This window comes from Mytilus galloprovincialis, chromosome 14, assembly GCF_965363235.1.
Source record: "Mytilus galloprovincialis chromosome 14, xbMytGall1.hap1.1, whole genome shotgun sequence".
Taxonomy (NCBI): domain Eukaryota; kingdom Metazoa; phylum Mollusca; class Bivalvia; order Mytilida; family Mytilidae; genus Mytilus; species Mytilus galloprovincialis.
In genome coordinates this window covers 11,866,543-11,892,855 of record NC_134851.1, presented here as the reverse complement: position 1 = coordinate 11,892,855, position 26,313 = coordinate 11,866,543, and the positions used below count along the sequence as shown (strand labels likewise).

Here is a 26,313-nt window from a genome sequence, read left to right as displayed (position 1 = left end):
GAACTGGAAATGAGGATACCGGAATGGTTTTTTCCATATAGCAAATTCATAGCATGGAAAGTATTTTTTGGGTTCTTATAATGTTTTTAAATCAATGCTCAGAATTAAATTGTATTATGTAGTTGTTGAAATATGACACAAATATGCAAAACAAAAGACTATACTTTTTTTAAATATTTAATTTTTATTTACATAGAAATCTGTTATGACTGATGATTTTTGCAGACAATTTTGATTAACAATTACACAAAATGAGATTTGTATTCCATATATGTTAAACTTCTCAGGTCTTGTAATTTTGTTTCTTACATGAGACATATTTAAGTTCTATATGGACATCCTGTAAAACAAAAATTCATCACTTCATGTTTTACTCATATATTTATCCAACTGTACATTTTATCGAATTGAGCCATCTGATATTCATAACATTGATCAAATTACTTTATTTCTTCTCATTCTCCAAGTTTAATACGAAATTGTACAGACAACCTTGCCCTTGTGAATAAAGCCTTATCTTTCAGTGTCCCACCATCAGCCTTGTGATTAAGATGTAGTAATTTTTAAGTTTTGATAATGGTATCAATTTTTTCAGCATCCTCTCAAACTTTACATTCACCATGTACCACTTTGGAGCATCTTTCTTTGCATTTTGATCATAATGAGGATCTTTAGAGGCAGACTGTGTGTTATCTACATAACTTTCTTTCACTACCTTGCAAATTCCAGCTATTCCAGGCTCTTTACAATTACTGTGATAGAAAACCACCTTATGTCCTTCATCTGATCCCTCTTGAAGTTCCTGGCCTGATAATTTCTTACACTATCCCAGCAATCTGTTTGATTCTTACACTTCTTTAAATCTTCAATACCAAACTTTAAATCCACACCATTTTTATAAATCTACCTTCTGGTTCAGACATGGTTTATTCTGTCCAATAACCCTATTACAATTATTCAATGAGAGTAAGATTCTACTGCTGATTTTTTTCCTTCAACTTTTGATGTCAAATCATTTTCATTTTCTTGTTGTCTTTTACCAGTGGATGTTTTGGAACTTTAGCAATTTATTTTCGATTGCAATTTTACATTTTACATTTGTCAATCTACACACGTGCATTTGTTTATTTCTGTTCCCGCGGATTTCTCTGTATACTTGTATCATTCATTCTTGTTAAGCCTAATAACTGTACAACGAAGAAATACAAAACTGTCAAGATATTTGACCCACAAAATTTACAGGAATAATTTAATTTGATTATTTTGATTATTTAGAAGCCTAATTTCAACAGTATGTGAGATAAACGTTAAGTTGGTTCGTACGCTATGTGTTCCGACATATATAACAAAGGAGATAGCATACACACTGACGTTGACGGACGTTCTGCTTTAAGTTCATCATATACAAGTATTACTACTGATCATGTGTATAGGCTTTAATGACAAGGATCTGACAATGTTTCTACCTAATGTTTTCATAATCATTTCTTCCCTCAATATTCACAAAAAAATAGCCACATTCGATTGTTCTAAATATAATATAATTTTGACAATTTCAATGATTTTGTTTTCTGTAAAAAAGGGACGAAAGATAGCAGAGGGACAGTCAAACTCATATTTCGAAAATAAACGGACAACGCCACGGCTGAAAATGAAAAAGACAAATAGACAAACAATAGTACACATGACACAACATAGAAAATTAAAGTATAAGTAATACAAACCCCACCAAAAACAAGGGGTAATCTCAGGTGCTCCGGAAGGGTAAGTAGATCCTGCTCCACATGTGACACCCTTCATGTTGCTTATGTGATAAGAAATCCGTGTGAAACGGTTATTCTATAACGGTCAACTAATTCGTGATGGCGTACGTACTTACATGTGTTCTACTTTGTTTTTAAGAACTGCAGGACATACTGACTTATTTAACAAAACATATTCAATTGGGATAATGCTTTATTATATGTTAAGTTAAAACCACTATTCATGTCAATAATATATTTTCTTTGATGAAATTACTATTTGAGTTTTATAATGACTAAGATTATATAACTATCTTGTTGACTGATGTACCACAGCTTTTGACAATTTCACCTTTTATTTCTGTTTGTTAAAGTCACAAATATAGATATAGGAAGATGTGGTGTGAGTGCCAATGAGACAACTCTCCATCCATATAACAATTTAAAAAAAGTAAACCATTATAGGTCAATGTACTGCCTTCAATACAGAGCATTGGCTCACAGAAAACAACAAGATATAAAGGGCCCCATAATTACTAGTGTAACACCATTCTAACAACGGGAAAACCATATATTAATATAATGAACTTAATGCAATTGTCATTCAAGTTAGAAGGATTAAACTGTGTAGAAATACAAAGGAAATAAAAAATTTGCATAGATTTTCTCCATATTTTCTTGATGAATTTTATCATTAACTGCAATGTTTTTTGATGAACGAAAGATAAGTGTTTGCATACCTAGAATATTTAAAAACGTATATCAAAATATAGAAAACAACTCTTTCGAGTGTTACTGCTGCTCTAAAATAAAGCTTACATCTGCGACAAATGCATCAATTATATAAAATCAGATAACCATATTTGAAAAAATTATTTCAAACTAGTTTTTATGCAATAACATTAACGGTACCAATTTTCCTGCACCAGATTTACATTTCGACAATAAATGTCTCTTCAGTGATGCTCGTGGCCAAAATATTTGAAATCCAAAGCTATAAAAGATGAAGAGCTATAATCCAAAAGGTCCACAAAGTATAGCAAAATCTGTGAAAGGAATCAGAACTTTGCATACATTCCTTAATTTATAATAATTGACGTTGGATCATATACAATGTAAATCAAATATAGAAAACAACTGATGTGTTTTTGTTAGATATATAATATCTATAATCAACCTTATTGTATTAATTTTATCGTGATGGTATTACAAAAAAATAAGCATTCATAATATTGATAGAGCTGAATCAAAATTAGTTTCTCCAATGTTAATGCATAAAGTTATTGTAATAATGTCCAAGCGCTGAGAGTTCTACCGTGTTTTCCTTTATCAGGGTTGCTGAAATATCTACCGTATTACCACCATCTAAATGCTTCATCCATCTACTAGCAAACCATGCGTAACGATATACATACGGCGCAGACTCCAGCAGTGGAAGAATCTCTCTCATTAACCGAAGTTGATCATTTGCTGATGTAGTATGGGGACAAGCAAATTCTGTAAGCCAGATTGGTTTTTCAAACCTATCCCATGCTTGCTTAAGTATTCTCATTATTTCGTGTGCATTGCAATTAAAGACATGGACAGCCACGTGGTCAACTCTGCAATTATGACATTGCTGCATAAATTGTTGTAACCAGTCGAGACTACTAACTGCAGGACTAACTAAGATCTTTCCTACGGCATTTGCTTCCAATTCCTTCCACATGACTGCAGCCTGTGAAGCTGATAGATTTGCCTGATCACGACGGTCAGGGTCATTAAAACCTAGAAGATAATGTGCATTTGCAGAAATATTGATTCCTCTGTCGAAATGTTTTCCGTTTACCATCGGTACATACCCGGCTCTAACGTCTGCCGGACAGTGATGATGAGAGTGCATGTGATCAGGTGATTGCTGCCAGTCATACCTGAAAACAGTAAAGAAATCGATAAATTCATTCACATTTGTTGGGTATTTTCGTGGGTTTTATGGTACAAGTGCATGACGAATTTAAATATTTAACGAAGTGTAAATTTTCTAAAGGAATGTATGCCTACTTTGCTAAAATCCGAAGTTAAATATCTACGAATAGTCAATCCAGGAAAATTGATATCTATATATTGAAAATAAATGAATCCACAGTGAGAGAAATGTTAGTGACTTGTTCATGTGGTCTGAACACTTTTATTTCTTAAGATCTTGGTTAAAAGAATGAAGAATAATACGCAAATAGAGAAAAGAGAAGAGTATAAAGAGATGCTAAAATATAATATAAGATGGAGTAATGATCGACAAAATAAATGATCAAAAAAACTGCACAGAGGTAAGGGACACACACCAACCCAACCAGATCCTCATCAACAAAATGATGTCACTCAGAACATTAAACATGAGATGAGACTCATGTTTATATTTAATAACCACCATGGTTTATACGAGTATATGTGCTGGATGTGATACGTTAAAAACTCCGTTTCATAATGAAGTTAAACGATAATGAGTTGACACTTTCTTTGAAAAAAAAGTACATAGTTCTTTCAAAACTTTTATCAATATTACGCATTTATTATTCTTTTGATCTTCAAGAACCAAACTGAAGTTGACTTTCTGTCTTTTGTATTCAATATCTCCTTCTTTCCATGATTTATTCTAAATTCTATATGACATTCTTAACATAAGAATATAAACTCTTTTATAAGGCAACCAATTTAAACGAGGTTTGCAAAGTAATAATTTCAAGATTGCATGAATAACAAATCAAATATATTGCTACGTACAGTGATGTAAAGCAATATAATACAATTAAAAAGTGAATAGTTCTCAAAATTACAGCAGACCTGAAATAATACAATTAAAAAATGAATAGTTCTCAAAATTACAGCAGATCTGATCGGGAAAAATAATGGTAGTCAAATATACTTTATCATCAGATATTCCTTCTGCCTATCATTCATATTGGTCCTTGTGTGTATATATTGTCTAGCAGAAACATGGATGCTTATAAGTATGCTGGATGAAGGTACAATATTTAAATATAATACCAGCAGTGTATCATAACATTATAATATTCCTTTACTATATGAGTGAGAAACACAGTATCATATCCTCGACTATCCATTCTAAATAAGAGGATAGGTGTTTGCTATGGACATTCAAACACTTGTTGGTTTTCATCTATTGTCGATTCCTTATTATCCATTATTAACCACGAATAACATATTTTCAAAAATCAGAATGTGAATATATATGTTCAAACTCTTTTAGGTCATTTTTTTAGTAGCAATAAACAAAAAAACTATGTTAATTGGACATGCCATTGAATTTTTACTAGATAACATTTTTGTTCGCTTTGGGGATTCCGTATATCGTCAGGTTATCGGAATTCCAATGGGGACTAACTGTGCACCACTTATTGCGTACCTGTTTTTGTATTGTTATGAGTTACAATTTATTACAAAAATAAGCAAAGACCCATCGAAACAACATCTGATAAACAAATTTAATAATACTTTTAGAAATTTGGATGATATTTTGGCTCTCAATCATGACGACTTCAGTATGTATATTAATGAAATGTATCCTGTTGAACTTACTTTAAATAAAGCTAATACTAACAATGACCACTGTCCTTTTCTCGATCTTTATATCTATATCACTAATGGAAAGCTGAATACTAAAATTTATGATAAAAGGAAGGATTTTTCATTTCCTATCGTTAATTATCCGTTTTAGATGGTGACGTTCCCTTGTCACCATCTTACGGTGTTTATATATCTCAACTTGTACGATTCGCTCGTGTATGTAACAATGTTTTAGATTTTAACGAGAGAAATTTATGTATTACTGAAAAATTATTACACTAGGGTTTTCGATATCACAAACTAGTCAAAACATTTACTAAATTTTATCATCGGTATAAAGACATCATTCGTAAATATAGCTAAACATGCAGACTTCTAACACGTTCAGGTATTTCACATCCATTTTTTTATGGAAATATTCTTTATAAAGCACAAAGGTGTCAGTATTCACCTCAGAAACTTACAAAACCTTTGAATAGACTTATTAAGAAGGGATATAATTACGATACTGTTGTCAAGTCATTAAAGATTGCATATTTTGGCGTTAATATTGAGTCACTGATAAGGTCTTTGCATCGGAACTAAACACATTTATTCTAAAAACAGTTGTTGGCATGACACGGGTTATGTTCTTCTCATATATGTTATGACGGTATGATACTAAACCCCTAACGGGAAGGATTGTGCCTGATGTTCATATGATGAAATCATAATCTTTCAGTCAGTTTAATTGAAGTCTGGAGCTGGCATGTCAGTAACTGCTAGTAGTCTGTTGTTATTTATGTATTATTGTCATTTTGCTTATTTTCTTTGGTTACATCTTCTGACATCAGACTCGGACTTCTCTTGAACTGAATTCTAATGTGCGTATTGTTATGCGTTTACTTTTCTACATTGGTTAGAGGTATAGGGGAGGGTTGAGATCTCACATACATGTTTAACCCCGCCGCATTTTGCGCCTGTCCCAAGTCAGGAGCCTCTGGCCTTTGTTAGTCTTGTATTATTTTAATTTTAGTTTCTTGTGTACAATTTGGAAATTAGTATGGCGTTCATTATCACTGGACTAGTATATATTTGTTAAGGGGCCAGCTGAAGGACGCCTCCGGGTGCGGAAATTTCTCGCTACATTGAAGACCTGTTGGTGACCCTCTGCTGTTGTTTTTTGTTTTTTACTTGGTCGGGTTGTTGTCTCTTTGACACATTCCCAATTTCTATTCTCAATTTTATTTGTATACAGACATTTGGAAAAACACGAAATCAAATATCTATGAATATGCAGGTTCTCAGAAGTCTACGAAAATGGGTACCCATGAAAATAAATGAATCCAAAGTATTCTTAAACTTTGTTATACTAACAAAAAAAAAAAAACAAAAAAAAACCGCCATGCCCCACACTTCCATGCAGGTGAGGGGCGGGGTAGGTGTGGGGACACGTGATTATGCTAAGTAACCTGTATACTCACCACCAATGAACGTTATTAAAATTGCCTTCATCTGAACACTCATAATGTTTGCTTCTCACTATTCCAACACCCTTCTTGCGAGATGCACCAGCAAGGTCAGTGATGTTGAGTAAAAGTACACATAACAATCCAGATAACAACAACACTGAAACATTAGAATCTTTATTAACTTTGCTTCAAATGTTTGGTTATAACTAGTTTAGTTTAAAACATATTCATTAATAGTGGATTGGGGAACAATTATTTCAACTTATTTTAAACCGTTTCCACATTGCCATTATTACACTCTTAAAATGGTTATAATGGTGAAATGAGCTTTTAATACTTGTTCAAACATATGACAACAACAATCTCTTTATTTTATTTCATTGATAAATAGATTACAACTTGGTGTTTTGTGTACCTCATAAACTGTTGATTTGTTGTTATTTGCGCGATATTAAGTGCAAGTTTGGTTTGGTCTGCATAAAAGCTATGGCAATAGCATATAATCAAATATTTACGAAAATATCATTTTTTTTAAAATAAAAGAAAATTAATATCAGCGAAAAAATTAGATACAAAGAATTTAATTGACAGTTTCAAATACCATATTAATATCAGGTACAAATACCAAAAAAAAAAAAAACGATTTGTACATACCCATAATGGAAACACAACCTTAAAATATTAGTTAAATACCACAACAATATAGTACCAATGAACTTAAATGGACTGGTAAGAGAGCGGCCAATATAGTTGTATTATAATTGTTCATTATCTTGTCTGTGATTGGCTGAAAAGCATTACCTTGACATCACATCATATATAGCTGCACGACGTCAACCTAGAATGTGATCAATCTTATCAAAATAATATCGTAGTTTTCAGTTTATAATTCCAACTTTCAGTACCTAATTGTCAACTTGATTTTTTTATTTTATTTTAATAAAACAATTTGAAATTTTATTTTTATTTTAATAAAACTATTTGAAAATTTTATTTCAAATAGATAGGAATATGCCTAAAAAAACACTGAGAAAACAAATAAATGTCCTAGTTGTAGTGTAAACAGATTTTGATACCTTCTCAAATGTCGATTATCTTATAGGTAGAACTCTCTCACATATCATTAAACAACTGTTAAGATAGTTAGGACTTATCTTGTCGGACTTTTAACCTTTGCACAAAAGTGCAATTTCCTGCTTGTGATAACTTTAACAACATATTAAATACCAGAACAACGTAATCAAAGTTGTCTTCAGGAAACATAGTCAAAATCGACATATTTTAGCAAATACATCTTTTCCGCTTTAGAACATAAACTAAGGACAAATGGTTGGAATCGTTAAAATGATCGTTCTACACATACTATTAATACTGGACAACAACATGACAGTCTTTAAACATGAAAGTATAATGTCTTATTGTGTTTATTCTATTCAATCGGAAAAATGAAAGCTGAATAAAACTCAAAAAGACAAAATATGGTAATGCATCATCAATTTAGAATTAAAATTAAGAGACCGAAAAGTGCATTCAGAAATCACGAACAAATACCATTGAGCATAAGAAGTACATACAATACTCATCGTAACTAAATAATTAATGATTCAGGTCCTGTGATACATACATTATAAATAACCGTACATTGTTTCAACTCCCTCAAACAAAGTTGACCTTTGTTAAAATTTGGCTATTTGTTTTGGTATTTTTGTCATGTAGCGCTTCAACTCTTTCGGTACTTATACATCCCTCGGATTTTAAATGTTTGGCTTTGAGTGTTCCTGATGAAGGTAAATCTAGAAAAGCGCTTAGGACGCATGCCACTATTAAACAGGGGGTTGTTTGCAATTTTTACCAAAGAGAAACAAATAAAAAACGAAATGCCTATTCCAAGTTATACAATCCAAAAGGAGCATTTAAATGAATATGAATAATAAAATTGCAAAAACAAGATAAACAATAAATGATCATAAAAATGAAATAAAATAATCAAACCTTAAACATTCTTATTGATTAATTATGAATTAGAATTTCTTAAAACTAATACAATGTGGAGGAATAATTAGCTTTATTTATCTGAACAACAACCACTGTTTGTTTGCAATGTAACAGAATATAGTCATGAATAGTAAGTACAAACTACAGTTGAAATACTACCTAACTGCTACAGGAAGTGACAGATTTGGTTGAGTCTCTCTGAAACCATACAAAGTCTGACATATGTGTGATATGACGTCTAGTTGTAGTGATTTGAACTCCCTAAATTAAATTTTGAAACGATCTTTCTTAGATGGAAGATTTCATTTTTAGTTGTTGGTGGCTTTTCACTAGCTGTCAGTAACGTAAACTGCGATTACTCTCAGATCTATACTTGGTGTCTTTTTGTAGTTGCGATATACAAGTGCCCGGCAAAAATTGTTGTATTTGTAGTATTTGTAGTTTTATCCATCTGACGAGTTAAGCCTTACAAATGATTTTTATAGATGTTCTTATATTTTACTGTTATGCCACTGACTCTGGGTAGAGGTAGGGTTGATATCCCGCAAACACGTTTAATCTCGCCACATTCTGATGTATGCGCCTGTCCTAAGTCAGGAGCTTATAATGCTGTGGTTGTTGTGTGTCCATGTGTAACATATTTGTTCTCGTTCATTTTTGATACAAAAATTAGGTCGTTAGTTTTCTCGTTTGAATTGTTTTACACTGTCCTTTAACGGCCTTTTATAGCTGACTATACGGTATGGAATTTGTTTATTGTTGAAAACCGTATGATAACCTATAGTACAAAAACGCAAACATATACCATCAACAAAAAACACCAAAGGATATCGCAAACAATGAGTCGCTAACGCAACACACATGCAATCTTAAACTTTATAAATTCATTTTCACAATACTTGTCAAAACAATTTGAATGACAATGATGGTTTTGAAAGGCAATATTATTATTATTTGGAATTCATATGATACGAAATAACACATAATCCTAGCGCAGTATCATGTGATGCCTTCTTAGGAGCCTACACGACTAAATTCATTAACAGAAAAAACATGTTAAATCAGTAGTATTGCAATCTGCAGGTGACTTGTCATTTGTGTTAGTAGGCATTTGTTGATTAATGTTGATCGTAGTCATTTGGCGTAATTTTTTTCTGTTACCTACAGATTGTGCAGACTTTTAGTTAATATATTAGACAAATTTATTTACCATCTAGATCATACCCCGTTTTTTAAATATTTTATGCTATGCATTTTGCCAGCTTTTATGCCTAGTTTACACTTATATGCATTTAGCTTTCATACCTCGTTTTTGCTTATATTCTGCTTTTAGTGCTTCATTTGTGCTGTGAAATTTATTGCATGTGTATTATGTGTTGTATTGTTATAAATGTTGTATTGTTAAAAATGTCTCATATGTCGATAAAAAGCTCATCAGATATTATGTTTATCTATGTTTGTGACCTTGCCGACTCTAAATAAAGCTTATTTATTATTATTTTTATTATAATTATTCTAACACCGAACTCTGACTTTTTAACTGATTTTTACTGTACGTGTTTCATTGTGATGATCTCTTCAATGCTAGTTAGATGTATAAGCTGGATGGTTTGATATCTCTCACAACCATTTATCATTCCGCCGCGAAGGAAGGTGCTTAATTGTCATTTCCTGCAAACATGACCCTTCCTGATACCTCTAGTGTAGTGTTATAATACTGCCCGATAATGCAGCAAATTTTACCTTGATAAAATAATAAGTTTTTTTTACCATTATCATTTATATCAAATTATTACAAGAGATGAGACACGACGGGTACCAAATGTTGAGAACGATTTGTTTTCCCTTCCGGATGATTTGAGATAAAACTGTCTTTGCGACCGTCAAATCGACAATTGACGGTGGCAACTCTTCAATTACAGTACTATTATTCCGTTATGTTACCAGTGCAACGACTGTAATACTATATGTATCCAGTCGAGACAGTTAAATTTTCAAACTTGAAACGCTAAAATTGCCGAGCATTTTAAATATTTATATTTGAACTGTTGAGACTGAATAAATATCGTAGTACACGAGATTTAGTTGTGGAAAATGTTTGTATTATGATTTTTAAACAATATGTATTCACTCGAGACAGTTACATTTTCAAATTTGAAACGCGAAAACCGCCGAGCATTTTAAATATTTAGAATTTAACTGTCGAGAGTTAATAAATATCGTATTACACGAGATTTAGTTGGAATCTGTTTTTCTGATGATTTAAAAAAAAAAACTTGCGGGCAAACGTATTTTTTCTCTTGAAATGATTTGCAAAAAGATGTGTTCTTTTTATGTAACGTATGAAGGCATGGTCGCCTTTATAAGACGTCACACAAAGAAATTCAGAAGAAAACTTAAAAAATTGGACATCATAAACGAGTTTCGAACAACAAAGAACTGAGATAAAACAATCACACGTTGATTAAATTTAAAGAATCAACAGGTCGGGAAAATGATAAATCGAGTAAGAATTAGTGAAATGTATATTTACTGTTTGTCTACGTCGTGTATCACACTATAATAGACATGTCAGGAATTGTAAAATGAAAGACTGATTATCTTAAAATATGCATCATCTGATAAACCGTAACACTTTAAAAAAAAAATTGTTTAAGACTTCCTGGAAATTTAGACTTGTTCCGGACCATATGTGTATTTGGACCATACGCGTATGGTCGGGCCATATGAGTATGATACTCGTTTGGTTATAAAAGGGTCGGACCATATGAGTATTTGAACCATATAGGTATATTTTCTTTTAAATTACATTACTAGAATAAAAGTTTCAATAATACAAAAACTAAAAAAACAATGATGGTTACATGACAATGCATTATGTTTATAATTCAAATATTAGTACTACGTAAACATTAATTATTGATGACATAGTTAGTATTCATCGCTAATTATATTCTTACATGTAGGCTTGGTGTGAGATTTACTTCCACACGGTATCATAGCTTTTTTGTTCATTTGCAAGTCTTGTGTGTACACGCGTACGATCCTTTTCATTTACACCTTTTGCGAGTGAAAAGCTAGCCTTTTTGTAGCTGCGTACAGTGATACCGATATCTTGTACCATTCCGATATATCTACCGTAACGGTGTTTTAAGAAGCTCTAGATCTCAAATATCGTAACATGATTGCAATACACCATACTCACAAGACAACTCAAATAAATTATGTTACTTTTCAGTGACTTCTTGTGTAACAGTTCATTGAGACAGATTTTTTTTTAAGTCGACACATTGCCATTCACTCGTAAAAACAAATCGGTAAAGACCATCGGTATAAAATGTGTTTATTTTAGTTTTGACAAGTAAGTTAAATTAACTATGTGAACTTCTAATTTTTATTTAGCTAATCTTTTTATTATAATATAATTATAAAATTACCTTTATGATAGCGTCTTTTTAATGAACGGTCATACCATATGAAGAGTTTCAAAGTATTAAAAGTAAACTGTAACAGAGTGTTAATTACCCCGACCATGCGCGTACGGTCGGACCATACGCGTATGGTCGGACCATATGATTATATACCCATATGGTCATGACCATACGCGTATGGTCCAAACACTCATATGGTCCGGAACAGACCCATTTTCCTAATTGCTTGCCTCATATATTTGTAGTTTCGTCATATCGGAGCAGGCATTGCTTACTCTACCGGAAAACCTGAAATCACCCTTAGTTTTGTGTGGGGTTTGTTTTGCTCAGTCTTTACTTTTCTCTGTTGTGTTTGTCAAATTTTTTTTGTCCATAGGTCTTTTTCTTTTAACCACGGTGTCGTTTGTTTATTTTCGACATTTGAGTTTGAATGTCCGACTTGTAATTTTCGCCCCTCTTTTACTGAAATGATATTTACTTATGTGTTTTAGATTATCCACGTTTGATGTCAGATTTGTTAAGTGAACTGTCTTTATAAAAGCTTTAATTAACGCTGACAAATAACAAACTGGTTTTAGTGGAGTCGCAAAAAAAGAAAAACTATTGAATTCTTATTGAATTTTCACTTGGTAGCGTTTTATTAAATAACTTTTTAAAAGGAAATGTTATGTTTTTATTACAAGTTAAACACTTGATGTAAGACAAAAATGTATGACGCAACTGCTGCAATAAATGAAAGTTAGAGATAACTTGTTCAAAATATCACAAACTAGGTTCGGATTAGCTTTTATAAAGTTGACATTGACCAAAAGTGTTATCGATTGCTAATACATACATGTATCAAAAATATAAAACGAGTTATTAACAACTGATATATTATCTATAATAAACCGTTAACTTGAAAGTACTAAATATCAAGAAGGAAAAAACTTTATGACATAAGTAGAGCTGATAAAAAATCATTGATTTCAATTTTACCACCTTTTTAATGCATAAAGTTATTATAATAATGTCCAAGTGCTGAAAGTTCTGAAGTATTTTCCTTAATCAGAGTTGCCGATATATCTACCCAAGCGCCATCACTTGCATGTTTTAACCATCTACTAGCAAACCATGCGTAACGAAAAACATACGGCGCAGACTCCAAAAGTGGCAGAATCTCTCTCATCATTCGAAGCTGATCATTTTGTGATGTAGTATGTGGACAGGAAAATTCGGTCAGCCATATTGGTTTATGGAATCTATCCCATGCTTGCTTAAGAAATGCCATGATTTGGTGCGCATCGCATCTATAAATATGTACTGCCACGTGGTCAACTCTGCAATTGTGACAATGTTGTAAAAATTGCTGTAACCAGTTCAGATTGGTTACTGCAGGACTAACCAATGTTTTCCCTGCGGCATGCTTTTCCAATTCTTTCCACATGACGGTAGCTTGTGCTACTGTTAGATTTGACTGCTCATGATGATCAGGCTCATTAAACCCAAGAAGATAATGTGAATCGTTAGAAACATGTATTCCTCTTTCAAAGTTTTTGCCGTTTACCATCGGTACATACCCGGATCTAACATTTAATGGACAGTGGTGGCGAAGATGCATACGATCAGGTGATTGTTGCCAGTCGTACCTACAAATAGATAAAGAAACCTATAAATAGATAAAGGAACCTAAACTTAGATATTAGGAAACTAAATATTAAACTTGAAAAAAACTTTTGCGGGAATTTCTCGCTGTCTTGGAGACAAACTGGTGGCCTTTAGCTGTTGTCTGCACTTTGTATCAAATATCCAAAATAGCAGCACACCGCAGACCTGATAGACAAATAGTCGTCAATTGGACTTTATCAGAAAATGTTCGTCTTGCTTTGGCTTCCGTCTAGTCAAAGTTGGTATATTTTAATATTATTTTTTATCTGCATGCTTTATGATGGTACAATGTTTTCAAACAATACCTGTATTGTTTTTTGTATGCTGTATAATTACATCATAACTTTGTTCTATAGAAAAGAATGGCCAACGAAGATACAAGTATCTTGTTTTAGGAAGGGATACATCCTACTGTGTAAAGGATCACTCTGATTCAAACACAAAATTCTCTGAAATTGACATTATGAAGATGCTTGATTTCTTGATTGACAACATATTTGTTACGTACGAATGACGTGTTTTTCAACAGACTGTCGGCATTCCAATTGGAACAAATTGTACCCCTCTTCTTTCCGACTTGTTTCTTTATTATTATAAGGCTGACTTCATGCAGGAACTTCTTAGGAAGAAAGATAAGAAGTGAGCAATATCCTTTAACTCTACTTTCCGCTATATAGATGATGTTCTTTTACTAGATATTTCAAAATTTAGTGACTATGTCGAACGCAACTATCCCATTGAACTAGAGATAAAGGATACAACAGACACATATCTTGACTTACATCTAGAAATTGACAATGAGGGTCGATTGAAAACAAAACTTTACGACAAAAGAGATGATTTCAGTTTTCCAATTGTGAACTTTCCATTTCTAGGTCGCAACATTCCAGCAGCACCTGCATACGGTGTATATCTCCCAATTGATACGATATTTCCGTGCTTGCATTTCCTATCATGATTTTCTTGAAGGAGAGTTGTTTCTTACAAGTAAGCTATTAAATCAAGAGTTCCAAATAGTGAAGATGAAATCATCTCTTCGTAAATTTTACGGACGCCATCACGAGTTGGTTGACCGTTATGGAATAACCGTTTCACAAATGATATCGGATATGTTTCTAACGTCGTACCTAAAATCCCCTGATCTCTTTCATAGATGTGATCTATCGAATTAGACTATTTACCGGATGTGTTATCTCATAAGCGACACGACGGGTGCCACATGTGAAGCATCAGCTGCTTACCCTTCCGGAGCACCTGAGATCACACTAGTTTTTGGTGGGGTTCGTGTTGTTTATTCTTTAGTTTTCTATGTTGTCATGTGTACTATTGTTTGTCTGTTAGTCCTTTTCATTTTTAGCCATGGCGTTGTCAGTTTATTTTCGATTGATGAGTTTGACTGTTCCTTCGTCCATTTTTTTTACCTGTACAAACAATAATACCACCTACCATTACGTCAGATATGATATAATCTGTGTTTATGTTTAATGCAGAATTTTGTCTTTCGTTTTTGTTGACCATGCAGTACAGCAGAATTTACAATGGTGATCAGCAGATTTTGATCTTTGTTACCTGTATTATTAAAGTATCGATTGCCGGTACTTGAGTTTAAACATGATAAAAGAATCTGATGGTTCTTAATCCCACTACAGACTAGATAAAATATGTGAACACATAATACTGTCCAGTGTATACTTACCACCAATGAACGTTGTTGAATGTGGATTCGTCTGAACACTGGTAATTCTTGCTTCTCACTATTCCCACACCCTTCTTGTTAGATGCATCAGTAAGATCGATGATATTGAGTACAATCAGGCATAAAGCACTAGATACCACCAACACTGAAATATTAGAAACAAATTGTTTGAAGCTATCTGAACTAAACTTTATTTGTCGGCAATCTGTCCAAGGTTATGAGTGTCCATCTGTTATTGTTTTACCTCTTATTCTATTTATTTTGCATTTACATTATGTCATAGATCATATGTATTCGTTCAGTGTTTGTGTTGATTTGTCTTTTGATTGAGTAAATCCATTTCAATTGATATTTTAGAAGGGCGAAGGTAAGGACCTATTAAAATATTAAATTTTTTGCACCTGAACATCTGTACTAAGTCAGAAACCTGATGTTTAGTGGTTGTTGTTTGTTTGTTGATGTGATTCATAAGTCTTTGTCGTTTTTTATAAAGATTAGGCAGTGTTTTTTCTGTTTTAATTGTTTTAAACTAGTCATGTTTGGGTCACTTTGTAACTTTCTGTTTGTTGTGAGCCAATGGTCCGTGATTGAGACCGTATTTTGACTTGTAATGGTTTACTTTTACAAATTGTGACTTGTGCTCGTTATAATATTCGTATGAAGGTAAAGACGGTTACAACGTGGTTTAAACGCAACAAATAAAATAACCTCCTTTGTTAATGAAAAATCCTTATTGCGACTTGTGCTCGTTATAATATTCTTATGAAGGTTAAGACGGTTACAACGTGGTTTAAACGCAACAAATAGAATTGTCATTTAAGTACTTTTTATACTTCGAGCACTGTTGATTCATTTTTACAGTCTACTAAAAGAGGGACGAAAGATATCAGAGGGACAGTCAAACTCATAAATTGAAAATAAACTGACAACGCCATGGCTAAAAAATGAAAAAGACAAATAGACAAAGTGTAGTGCACATGACACAACATAGAAAACTAAAGAATAAGCAACACGAACCCCACCAAAAACTACGTTTTAACAGTTTGAAGCAAGACATAAAATAACCTCTTTATTAAATAAAAAAAATCAATTGTCATTGAAGAACTTTTTATACTTCGTACACTGTTGATTCATTACTATTTCATGTCAACCAGGAATTTCAACAATCGTTCAACCAATTAAATATTTTCTTTTTGCCTATATCACCCTATTGCAAAATGGTGAAAATCAAATATCTACGAAAACACGTTTCTACTTTTTTTTTTAAATAAGTGTTAATGATCTTTGTATTTCATTGAATTGGCAATCTAATCTAATAAATCAAATTCTGAAACAAAGAAAACAAAAGTGTTGTACATACCCATTATGGAAACACAAACACACAATCAAAATAGCAGTAAGATAATATAACAAGATAATACCAATATACTTGAATGTACTGATCAGACTGTAGTATAGATCATTATAGTATAACTGTTAAATATCTTGTTTGTGATTGGCTGACAAGTATGACCTTGAAACGGTATCATTCCTGCACGATGTCAACTTTAAATTTGCTGAATCTTATCAAAGTATGAATTTAAGTTTGGCATTTACTATTCTACTTTTCGGTACATGTCGGAAACCTATAGTATACGACATGTACGACTACATACGATTTTATTTCAAACAGACGGAAATCTGCTAAAAATGCACCGACCAAAACATATGAAAATCTAAGTTTGAAAAATAGAAATACTTATTCTAATCACACTTGTTTCTTGTGCAACATACATCTTAAACAACCGTATATTTAATTGAAATATTGAATTAATGTGTGGCTTAGAAACAAATACAAAGCGAGACATACACATATATTGTATTTCTAATTATAACATCAGCAGAGTGCACTTCATTTAGAAAACAAAATTGATAATAATCCTCATGATCCTTATGTATCAAATATATGCTTAGTATAGACATTCGTATACAGAAATATGTATCAAATATATGCTTGGTATAGACATACATATACAGAAATATGTATCAAATATATGCATAGTATAGACATACATATACAGGAATATGTATCAAATATATGCTTAGTATAGACATACATATACAGGAATATGTATCAAATATATGCTTAGTATAGACATACATATACAGGAATATGTATCAAATATATGCTTAGTATAGACATACATATACAGGTAAATGTATCAAATATATGCTTAGTATAGACATACATATACAGGAATATGTATCAAATATATGCTTAGTATAAACATACATATACAGGAATATGTATCAAATATATGCTTAGTATAGACATACATATACAGGAATTTGTATCAAATATATGCTTAGTATAGACATACATATACAGGAATATGTATCAAATATATGCTTAGTATAAACATACATATACAGGAATATGTATCAAATATATGCTTAGTATAGACATACATATACAGGAATTTGTGTGAAATATATGCTTAGTATAGACATACATATACAAGAATATGTATCAAATATATGCATAGTATAGACATACATATACAGGAATATGTATCAAATATATGCTTAGTATAGACATACATATACAGGAATATGTATCAAATATATGCTTGGTATAGACATACATATACAGGAATTTGTATCAAATATATGCTTAGTATAGACATACATATACAGGAATATGTATCAAATATATGCTTGGTATAGACATACATATACAGGAATATGTATCAAATATATGCTTGGTATAGACATACATATACAGGAATATGTATCAAATATATGCTTAGTATATACATACATATACAGGAATATGTATCAAATATATGCTTAGTATAGACATACATATACAGGAATATGTATCAAATATATGCTTAGTATAGACATACATATACAGGAATATGTATCAAATATATGCTTAGTATAGACATACATATACAGGAATATGTATCAAATATATGCTTAGTATAGACATATATATACAGGAATATGTATCAAATATATGCTTAGTATAGACATACATATACAGGAATATGTATCAAATATATGCATAGTATAGACATACATATACAGGAATATGTATCAAATATATGCTTAGTATAGACATACATATACAGGAATATGTATCAAATATATGCTTAGTATAGACATACATATACAGGAATATGTATCAAATATATGCTTAGTATAGACATACATATACAGGAATATGTATCAAATATATGCTTAGTATAGACATACATATACAGGAATATGTATCAATTATATCAATTTTGAATAAACATCAAATGTTTATAATTGAAATTTCATTTTTCAATATCTTCATCTAAAATTGTACAGTGGGAGGCTGTTTCGATCAAATAAGTTCTGTTGAACCATGTACAGATCAAACATAGTTTTAAGACGATGAATAGTTGATCAACCAGTTCTTTTAATTTCACATCGAGATATAGTAATGATTATATTTATCCTTCAGTTAACAATCGGAACTTTTCTGGTTGGTTTTCATTTATATGTCTTCCAGAACTAACTATTATAGAAACAACAGACATTGTTTTACATTGTCTAATCGGAGCCTTTTATAGCTGACAATGCGGTATGGGCTTTGCTCATTGTTGAAGGCTGTACGGTGACCTATAGTTGTTAATGTCTATGTCATTTTGGTCTTTTATGAATAGTTGTGTCATTGGCAATCATACCACATCTTCTTTTTTATACAAAATTGAGAATGGAAATGGGGAATGTGCCAAAGAGACAACAACCCGACCATAGAAAAAAACAACAGCAGAAGGTCACCAACAGGTCTTCAATGTAGCGAGAAATTCTCGCACTCGGAGGCGTCCTTCAACTGGCCACTAAACAAATATATACTAGTTCAGTGATAATGAACGCCATACTAATTTCCAAATTGTACACAAGAAACTAAAATTAAAATAATACAAGACTAACAAAGGCCAGAGGCTCCTGACTTGGGACAGGCGCAAAAATGCGGCGGGGTTAAACATGTTTGTGAGATCTCAACCCTCCCCCCTATACCTCTAGCCAATGTAGAAAAGTAAACGCATAACAATACGCACATTAAAATTCAGTTCAAGAGAAGTCCGAGTCTGATGTCAGAAGATGTAACCACAGAAAATAAACAAAATGGCTTCTTCGCTTTTTTTTTTTATAGTTTGACATTTTAATTATATCAATGTTCTCACAAAATATCTTTGTAGCAACACAGCAATTTTTCCTGCGTTTGGGGTATACATTTGCAATGTATTCAATATTCAATAACTTGCAGCTCTTTTTTCATAGAGCAGTTTTTTGATGACCCAGGGTTATGTCGAAGAACTTCTCGTTACTTTTCTAAAAATGTTCAGCGGTGGATTCAAATCCTTTATGAAAAATATTATAAATCAATTTCACAATTAATACATGCTATACATAAAAAATTACTAATAATGTATGTCCGTTTGTTTTGTTCAAACATTATTGTCAGTATGATTTAATTGTATGTGACTGTCATACAAGTGAGAGGTTAATCAAGCTAAACAATGATTAACCCACCGTTTTCTACATCGTAAAATGCCAGTTCCAAGTTAGGAATATAGGACAGTTGTTTTCAATTAGTTTGATGAGATTAGCCGTTTGATTTTTACATTTGTTAAGGGTATTCCTGATTTGTATTTTTTTTCTGTATTTTTCCGTATTTTTCCTTTTTTAATACTGCAACTGTTACAACTGTTTGTAATGGAATATTAAGAAAATGCACAGTTGTAGTATAAAAAGCGATACATAGTTAGTAGCTTTGTATCACAAATAATGTATAGGTAAAGCGGAAACTCTCTAAGCAAATGACAAAATAAAAAGCCCAAAAACATCAAACAAGTGCACAACAACTGTCATAATCCTGTCTTATGTAGAAAATGGTGAATTAAATCTAGTTGTATAGCTAGTCGAACCTCTCTCTTGTATGACAATTGCATAAATATAACAAATAATAATCCTGACATTTTGAATAAAGTTAAATCAACCTACTTTATTGTATGTTTTTGTAATCCTCGTTGTCGACTTATTGTCTTCATTGGAGGGAAGGTAGCACCACTTGATACACACTTTAATTTTACACACTACATTTATCTAATGAATATTTCGGTGATAATACGCATTGCCTGATTTCTTCATATCCATAATGTAACATAGTTGTAAACCATAAAAAAATGTACCATGTTTTTAGGTCAAAATTGATTTTTCATTTCTTTGAATGACTTGATTTGAATTCTTAGTCATTCTGAAATGATTAAATCGACTTGTATTTCGTTATTCAATATGTTTTATTAACTTACACACACAAAGCCAATAATCTCCTAATGACAATTTTATTAAATTAAATGAGCATATGATCTTTTTTTAACAAATATTGGTTTTATGAGTTTACAAATTTCCTGTGTTTAAAAGCTAATACCTAAGTATTGGATGTGCGGATACGGCGTATTTCTCTGTATGTAAGAACATGAATCTAACATGTTCGCTATTTTAACAGACTGAATTGAACTGAAATATTTCCCCAAACCAATAAAACAAAAATATAAATACTTGTTATCGTTTGCATATATTGTAAGATTAGGATGTACTCAAATGTGTTTAATATCGAAATAGAGTAGTCAGCACGGTCGTAACAAATTCTATCTTATAGTTGTCTATATTTGTCAACGAAAATATCATGAAATGAACCAACACTTCTAGACCTTACTTATATTCGTAGTAGTTCAAATTGAGGTTACTTTTAGATGCTGCGTCGTAATTGATCCGTGTCGGCAGTTGCAATCAATTAATTTTCAGTAAAGTTCGAAAGGTGAGGAGTGGAGTTAAGTCTTTCTGGCGTTAAAGTAGTTTCCACGTAAGTAACTGATTCTGTGTTTTTATAAATTGGAAACGGTCTATGCTATGAAAGCAATATATATATAACCATATAATTGATATTCATATCAACAGCAAATTGCTGATTATAGTCCTTGGATGGTGTAAACTTCCCACTAACACCATACACCATTACACCATACACCATACACCATTACACCATACACCCTGTACCATTACACCATACACGTTACACCTTTGCACCATACAGGTTACACACTACACCATACACCATTCTCCATTCTATCTACACGATCCGAAATTACCCATAACGCAATTAAATTTCAAATATTAAGATTATTATTATTTATGTTCACTCTCCGAAAATTAAAATAAAAAGAACTTTGTTTTCAACTAATGAAATGTTGTACACCGTTCATTCACACCATTCCCGATCACACGTTACACAATCACACCATTCGTCATACACCATTGCACCATTCCCCTTACACCATTCACCATAACACCATACTCCTTACACCATTGCACCATACACGGTTTTTTGGGACGTTTACACCATCCAACGGCTGTACTGGGCTATTGATTCCATCGTGAACCGAACTTCCACTAGGAGTGGCATCGACCTGTGGTGTTAATAGTTATCAAATGTTCCAAGATTATAAGTTCATAAGTCAGAAAGCAATAACTCAATCAAGTGTCCCATTCGAAAATAGTAGAAATATAACAGTGACTTAACCGTAACGCAAAGATACAGGAAACATATTTTCAACATAGATGGTTGAATGAATTCCACGTTTTCAAATTGTTCTGCAAGTTTATTGTTTATCTGAAAAGTTATCCGGTTTGTACACAGTTTGAAAATGTGCTGTACATGTAAATTTTTACAGAGGTGCAGTTTATATACAGCTTAAAAAATGTACAGTTTATATACAGTTTTACAGATGTACAGTTTATATACAGCTTTACTGGCGTACAGTTTATATACAGCCTTACAGCTGTACAATCTAAATCTGTGTATAGGATTAACATATAGAATCTACCACTGCATCTTGTGTGATATGATATTTATCCACAGTTTATATACAGTTTTAGAGATGTACAGTTGATATACAGCTTTACAGATGTACATAGATAAAGGAAGATGCGATGTGAGTACAGTTTTGTTACGGGCTCAACCATGCGACGGGGATTTTATAAAAAGTTGTTGTGTTTTTCTGTATTTTTAAACTGCGGTAATGTTCAAAAGGGACTCTGAAATGTCTGAGATATAATTACGACACATATGGTGTTATTATTGCACACAAAGCACCATAAAACACTGTGTTTGTGAGTAAATCATATAACTACAAGTGTATTATAAAAAAAAACTAGAAACTAACCCTGGGAATCACACGCACAAAAAGTAACGTTTGATAAAGATGTCCTCTATGCATATTTAAATGAACAACACAATTTCAATTTTGACCAATTGTTTATTTTTTGGCATTTATTCCCATTTAGTTACATAAAGTTATTATAATAATGTCCAAGTGTTGACAATTCTGCTGAGTTTTCTTTCATCAAACTTGTTGAACCATCTACAAATGTATGACTATGGAAGACCCATCTACTAGTAAACCATGCGTATCGAAACACATACGGTGCAGACTCCAATAGTGGAAGTAGCTCTCTCATCAATCGAAGCTGTACATTAGCTGATGTAGTATGAGGGCAGGCAAATTCAGTCAGCCATATTGGTTTGTGGAATCTATCCCATGTTTGCTTAAGGTATGCCATGATTTGGTGTGCATTGCATTTATAGATATGTATTGCCACATGGTCCACTCTGCAATTGTTACAATGCTGAAAAAATTGTTGCAACCAGTTGATATCAGTAACTGCCGGACTTACCAATGTCTTCCCTGCAGCATGTTTTTCTACTTCTTTCCACATATCGGAAGCTTGAGCTGCTGTAAGATTTGCCTGTACTTTGTGATCGGGTTCATTAAACCCAAGAAGAAATTGCGAGTTGACAGAAATATTGATTCCTCTTTCAAACTGTTTGCCGTTTACCATCGGTACATATCCTGATCTAACGGTTGTCGGACAGTGATTATATCCGTGCATCAAATTGGGTGTTTGATGCCAGTCATACCTTAAAGCAATAACAAAACGGGAAATTTAAACATAGAGAACACTATGTGTACATATCTTAAACCACGCTTTTATTATATCTGTTTTTCGTTTTGTTTTTGTTTATTGTTTTATACATACTTCAGGTATTTAGCTTTTATATATAAATTGTTATTCACTTTTTCAAATCAATGCAGGTTATAGACATTATATTATGAGATTTTACTCATTGTTAAAAAGCTTATGGTAATATGTAGGTCTATGTCTTCTCTAAGTGATTCCAGTGATTTCAATACTTGAAATAGCCAACTTTTATAGCTTACAGTGTGGTGTTTGTTTTGATCATTGTTAAAAATGATAAGATGAACTCGAGTTGCCTATTTTTACTTCATTAGGTATGGTTGTATAAAATGTTTCATTGGCAATTGTACTCCATCATCTAACTACATTGTTGTAAGATAATTGACAGGTTAGGAAAAATCAGTTTTTTTTAGTCTTGATGAGATATACAAGATAAAGAAAACTATGCCAAAAATGAAAAATACATACGAATACTTTGGAAAATTAAGAGTGGAACATAATAGGGCGATAACTTGCGCAAAACAATAGATGAGTATAATGGGACACGAATGCAAATTAAAAAGAGTGAACAAGGAGTTCAAAGTAGAAAATAAATAAAAAATGCCAATATTTAGCATGTTTAGATTAGAGAACCCACTATCTTTGTCCTAGTTCAAGAAATGATATCGCAAAGATCATCCCAGATGAATCGATGTTATAAATATATTACGTGTTTTACAAATTTTCCCTGATATCACAGAACACCGCAAAAAAAAAAAAACGAACATAAAATGAATATTATTTTAGGATAAGAAAAATTAACCGAAACTGTAACAAGTTATTTTAAATAATATCGTGCAAATCACATTACAAAATCAGTGGTATTCTAGAAATGTCATAATAATGAATAGTATGTTTGTACAAGTACCAAGACTAGTATAAAAATCGAAAATCAGCATTCCCAAGAGATCTATTGTGAACAAAGTGTTTTATAATTCAAGATTGGAAAAATTACTGAAAAGAATCATATTCAAAGACTTTATTTTAAACTTTTTTCATCAGAGGAAACCAAAAAAAGCGTTATATATTATATTTAAAGATATAACATACATCGTCCTTTAACCTGAATATGAGCAGCATGAAAGCACCACGTGACATCATCATCCAACTTCGTAGTAAAGTTAAGTCTGTCTGTCAAAATCGGTAAAAAGGGAAATAACTTGTGATGTACATGTCGCACAGGTAAACAAATAAGGTGTCGTCTGAGAAGAAAAATAAAATTTCATTGGCCTCTATGTGATCAAGTGACACTGTTCAATTACTTGTTAGCTTACCACCAGTGAACGTTATTAAAGGTAGATTCGTCTGTACACCTGTATTGTTTGCTGAACATTATTCCTACACCCTTCTTGATGGAAGCCCCAGAAAGATCAATCATTTTGAGTACAAGCAAGCTTAGTAAACCAGATACCAGTAACACTGAAACATAAGTAAAAACTGGAAAGAAACAATGTTGAGTTAAAATTATACTGCTTGAAACCGTATGCCAAAAAAAATGAAGATTACGAGCATTTTTACATTTTTTTCAATGACTGATATTAGAGATAAAAGTGTGTGTGTTATATTTCGTACATTTAATTGGCATTTCCGGCTAACATATTACTTGTTAAAGATTGAGTCAATGAACAGTTTTGTACATACCCATGGTGAAATCACAAATATAGGATGTCAGTTAAGTACTACAAGATAGTTCCAATATCTAAACTTAAATGTAATGATAAGACAGTGATCTAGACTATTTATACAAAACTATAAACCATATTTTATATAATTCAAGTTATTGGCTGAAAATAAAGTGACACGGCATTAATCATGCACGATGTCAACCAGAAATGTGCTTAACTAGCAAATAAAACAGTGAAATTGCACTGAGGCGAAAATGTTGTAACTACTTATCTACAAATCGCAAGTGACTGTTCAATTTGATGATGACTTGGGACGTTTGATATAATTATTTACATGCATTTGTAGAGTCAACTGGTAATAACATGTAAAGAGTAGGGACTTGTTCACATCATAATGGACTTCGGAATAATATATAAAGGAAACAGATAATTTTGTAATGTATTTAATTCTCTAAATCTTTAAAAAGAGTTATATTACTTGATTACTTAATATTAGACATGTTCACCATAAGTCGATACCGATACCGATACCGATACCAAAACCGATACCGAAACCAAAAATAGTAGTGAGGTAAATTGTAAATATTTATAATGTTTGATTAATCCAACCATGTTACTTCATTATATATTGAGTGACATTTGAATACACTTGATGGAGTATTACTTCAATTCAACAATTTATATGAATCTATCACCGAGTATTAGATATTGAAAACACTAACGCAAGTTGTATACAATTAAGATGTGGATTCAAATTTAATAAAATACATAAAAATGAGAGAATAAGACAGAGGAATAAAGGAGCGGTACGTATAATAAACATTTTATCGTTTTGATTTTGTTAAGATGTTACATCACTGAAGAGACATTTGTTAAGATGTTACATCACTGAAGAGACATGTCTTGTCGAAATGCGCATCTGGTGCAACAAAATTGGTACCGTTGATTTTATTACTACCTACTAACACTGGGTCGATGCCTCTGCTGGTGGACTATTAGTCCCCGAGGGTATCACCAGCCCAGTAGCCAGTACTTCGGTACTGGCATGAAAATACGGATTTTTTG

The 26,313-nt window shown here is 32.1% G+C and overlaps 3 long non-coding RNA genes across 4 annotated transcripts; all 3 read right to left on the bottom strand.

The window, feature by feature from the left end:
- Positions 1–2,887: 2,887 nt before the first annotated feature.
- LOC143058508 (uncharacterized) lies at positions 2,888–7,528 on the bottom strand. The gene is made up of 3 exons (XR_012973096.1): positions 7,412–7,528; positions 6,770–6,914; positions 2,888–3,652 (listed from the first exon to the last, which is right to left on the bottom strand). It is a non-coding gene; the product is annotated as an uncharacterized LOC143058508 (long non-coding RNA).
- A 5,621-nt stretch (positions 7,529–13,149) lies between these two features.
- Positions 13,150–17,024, bottom strand: LOC143059043 (uncharacterized). The gene is made up of 3 exons (XR_012973354.1): positions 16,887–17,024; positions 15,527–15,671; positions 13,150–13,811 (listed from the first exon to the last, which is right to left on the bottom strand). It is a non-coding gene; the product is annotated as an uncharacterized LOC143059043 (long non-coding RNA).
- Positions 17,025–22,843: 5,819 nt separating this feature from the next.
- LOC143058439 (uncharacterized) lies at positions 22,844–25,400 on the bottom strand. 2 transcript variants are annotated; one of them, XR_012973061.1, is made up of 3 exons: positions 25,265–25,400; positions 24,898–25,042; positions 22,844–23,525 (listed from the first exon to the last, which is right to left on the bottom strand). It is a non-coding gene; the product is annotated as an uncharacterized LOC143058439 (long non-coding RNA). The 2 variants fall into 2 exon arrangements; XR_012973060.1 differs by having other exon boundaries at positions 24,898–25,060; positions 25,265–25,337.
- Positions 25,401–26,313: the final 913 nt, after the last annotated feature.